Raw genomic sequence first — 4199 nt, 5'->3', positions numbered from 1 at the left:
TTCTCCCATTTTGTTCAGTAGGACAGAGAGAAATTGGGGCGGGGGAAAGAGAGAGAGAGAGAGAGAGAGAGAGACATAGACACCTGCTTTGCCCATGAGTGAGATCATCCAGTGTTCATCCTTCTCTTTGGCTTCTAATATTGTATTCTACATTGTTCAATTCTATTCGAATTACGCTGTTCTAATCATTCTATCCTATCCTATCCTATCCTATCCTATCCTATCCTATCCTATCCTATCCTATCCTTTCCTATCCTTTCCTATCCTATCCTATCCTATCCTATCCTATCCTATCCTATCCTATCCTATCCTATCCTATCCTATCCTATCCTACCCTACCCTACCCTACCCTACCCTACCCTACCCTACCCTACCCTATCCTATCCTATCCTATCCATCCCGCTCCACCCACCTTATTATATCTGGTCCTATTTTCCTCTCCTTCCCCACATCCATTCCCCCTTTTATCTTTTTTTAATATATTTACTTTCCCTTTTGTTGACCTTGTTTCTCACTGTTGTAGTTGATGTCGTTGTTGTTGGATAGGACAGAGAGAAAAGGAGAGAGGAGGGGAAGACAGAGAGGGGGAGAGAAAGACAGGCACCTGCAGACCTGCTTCACTGCCTGTGAAGCGACTCCCCTGCAGGTGGGGAGCCGGGGGCTCAAACCGGGATCCTTACGCCGGTCCTTGTGCTTTGTGCCACATGTGCTAAACCCACTGCGCTACTACCTGACTCCCCTTTTTTTCTGATGGAGGGAGTTCTCACTCATTTTGTTCACCTTTCTGCTTTCCTAAGGAATGCTGGTGTGCGTAGGGAGTCATCATCGATCCCCTTTTATTTTTAATGTTGTTTGAAACACACTAATGTCATTTCAGGACCCACCAGTAGCTCAACCAGCTACTGTTTGGAAAACACAGATGTGGAGGAAGTGGAAGGAAACCCGCAGGCCACTGGGAGTGAAGCCGTGGTTAAACAAGCGCTGCTGAGGTTGATTCTCAGCATCTTTCAGAGACCTTCTGCCAGACGCGTGCCTCTGCCCAGCTGTTTGTATGTTGGTGTGTGAGGCATGTGGACCTGTGGCATGAATGTATTGGACCATAAGAAGAATGGACTTGACCTTGGTGAAGTTGACCTTCAGGGTCTTTTATTATTTTATTAATTTATTTTTTAATTGCCACCAGGGTTATTGCTGGGGCTCAGTGCACTATGAATCCATAGCTCTTGGCAACCATCCCCCCCCCCCCATTTTATTGGCTAGGACAGAGAGAGACTGAGAGGGGAGAGGCGTTAGAGAGGGAGAAAAATAAACACCTGCAGACCTGCTTCACTGATTGTGAAGAGACACCCCCCCCTGCAGGTGGGGAGCCAGGAGCTGGAACAAGGATCTTTGCCCAGGCCCTTGCTCTTTGTACTATGTGCATTTAACTGGGTGTGCCACCACTCAGCCTCTCCTCTTCATCAACATCATCATTATTTACAAGATTTCAGTTCTTTATACTGCACATAGGAATGAAACCATCTGGTGGTTGTCTTTCAGAGAAAGGCAGGTCATTCGGTGACAGGTATAAACTATAGCAATAAGTGTCTTTGTACACACAAAACTGAAGGATAAAACTCATTGACTTTACCACCCCCACCCATGTTTTAAAAATGCAGAGCCTGGGGGTGGAAGGAAGGAAGCACAATCATTATGCAAAAGATTGTCAAGCTGAGGCTCCGGGGTTTCAGGCTCAGTCTGAGGCACCACCTTGAACCAGGGCTGAACTGTGTTCTAAATGTTCTTTTGTGGGAGTGGGTTCCTCTGGCAGAACTCACAGTCCTGACGTAAATGGGAAGCCGGTGAGCCGGGACACCGATGGGGGGGGGGGCAGGAAAACAGAGTTTATTGGTGTCAACCCGGAATTATCTCTCGCTACAAGTTCTGGGCCTCAAATTCTGGTGGAGTTCCTCTTTTATATCATAACAGCACACAAAGAAAGGTTGAGGAATGATTTACAATTTTAGGTGTGAGAGAGGGATTTGTAAGCTGGGGGGTGGGTGTGGGGGAGTCAAAAGTTATCTGCTTAAAAGCTCTCGAGGTCCAGAAAACACGAGGAAATGGGAGGGGGAATTAAACCTAGAGTGTTCAAATATTTGTAATGTGTGTATTCAACCAGGTGTGCCACCACCTTGCTCCAGTGTTTAAATATTTGTAATTATTTTTATATACTACTTCACCGAGATCTTATACGGGTAAAGAAAGGGAGATTCTGGTTCAGTCTCCAGAACTACCGTAAGCCAGCGCTGAGCAGTGCTCTAATAAAATAAAAGCAAAAGAAAGAAAGAAATGGAGAAGCCTAACACCCACGTACAGTGAATGGATATCTTAGCTCATGAATTTGGCAGGGCTGAGTCAGTCATGCTGGCGCCTCCAGACACAGAGGCACCCCAGCTGATGTCTGGGATCTGGGACAAATGGTGGAGCGGACCAGCACTGACTCACAGCTACAGATGTGAGGAGTTGTGTTTGAATCCCGGCAACATGGACAGCAGTGTGTGTGTGTGTGTGTGTGTGTGTGTGTGTGTGTATGAGAGAGAGAGAGAGAGAGAGAGAGAGGGAGAGAGAGAGAGAGAGAGAGAGAGAGAGAGATCCGTGGGTTATGGAGTTTCTCCACTCTCCTACTAGTAGGACCTCACGGTGAGATCTGCTGTAGGTCTAGGGACCACTTATCTCTGGAGACATGTGGTAATTAATTGCCTTGTACCAGCTCCAAGGCTCTGAGTCAGGGACAGACACCGGTTGCAGTCAGAGTGCTCTGTCTGACTTCAGGATTAATGGGGCTCACCTGGAGAGGCATGCCTGCCACCCCCCCTCCACCCCCCGCAATAGCTCCAGACTGGTCAATCAGAAACACTGCCCTTGTCAGGGTGGGGTAGGCTGAGGGGAAAGAGAAAGGGGCAGCAGGGAGGAGGGTGCCCTGTGACTGACCTTGGGCACATGCATGATTCTTGTTATCTCTTTGTCACTTGTGCAAATAGCTGTGACCACCCCTCCCCTGTCTCTATCTCACCTTGTTCAGTCACCTGTACCACTTAACCCAGGGCTATTACTGGGGCTTGGTGTTGACATGACAAATCCACTACTCCTGGCAGCCATTTTACCCTTTCCTTTCCTTCCCTTTCCCTCCCTCTCCCTCCCTCTCTCTCTCTCTCTCTCTCTCTTTGAACCGGCTCCTTGTGCATGGTGATAGAGCCAGGTCATCAAAATTTTGAAAGCCACAGATATATCTGAGGGCCAGGAGGGTGGTTCAGTAGGAGACTGTTCTACACTCATGAGGCCCTGGGTTTGATTCCTAGCACTGCCTAAAAAGAGATTTTTTTAAAAAAAAAAAAAGAAATATATATTTTAATGACTTTTATTGGATAGAGACAGCCAGAAGTCAAGAGGGAAGGGGGTGATAGAGAGACAGAGAGATACCTGCAGCCCTGCTTCACCACTTGCAAAGCTTTCCCCCTGCAGGTGGGGACTGGGGGCTAGAACCCCGGGTCCTTGTGCATTGAAACATGTGCGCTCAACCAGGTGTGCCACCACCCAGTTCCGAAAGAGAGATTTTTTTTTTAAAGTTTATTATTTAAAAAAAATTATTTATAAAAAGGAAACACTGACAAAACCACAGGATAAGAGGGGTTCAACTCCACACAATTCCCACCACCAGATCTCTGTATCCCATCCCCTCCTCTGGTAGCTTTCCTATTCTTTAACCCTCTGGGAGTATGGACCCAGGGTCATTGTGGGATGCAGAAGGTGGAGGGTCTGGCTTCTGTATTTGTTTCTCCGCTGAATGTGGGCGTTGACAGGTCGATCCATACTCCCAGCCTGTCTTAAAAGAGATTTTTTTTTTAAAAAAAAAAAGAGCAATGGGGGGTCGGGCGGTGGCGCAGTGGGTTAAGCGCATGTGGCGCAAAGCGCAGGGACCAGCGTAAGGATCCCGGTTCGAGCCCCCGGCTCCCCACCTGCAGGGGAGTCGCTTCCCAGGCGGTGAAGCAGGTCTGCAGGTGTCTGTCTTTCTCTCCTCCTCTCTGTCTTCCCCTCCTCTCTCCATTTCTCTCTGTCCTATCCAACAACGAATTGCGTCAACAAGGGCAATAATAATAACCACAACGAAGCTCCAACAAGGGCAACAAAAGGGGGAAAAAATGGCCTCCAGGAGCGGTGGA

General features: G+C 48.0%; 1 pseudogene; it reads right to left on the bottom strand.

Annotated features, from left to right (window-relative positions):
* Window positions 1-732: 732 nt before the first annotated feature.
* Window positions 733-832, bottom strand: LOC132540593 (small nucleolar RNA SNORD116; annotated as a pseudogene).
* Between the last annotated feature and the right edge of the window lie 3367 nt (window positions 833-4199).

The sequence above is a fragment of the Erinaceus europaeus genome, chromosome 9, assembly GCF_950295315.1.
Source record: "Erinaceus europaeus chromosome 9, mEriEur2.1, whole genome shotgun sequence".
Lineage (NCBI taxonomy): Eukaryota > Metazoa > Chordata > Mammalia > Eulipotyphla > Erinaceidae > Erinaceus > Erinaceus europaeus.
Note: the sequence above shows the minus strand (reverse complement) of the source record. Positions and strands in the feature narration are given on the sequence as shown.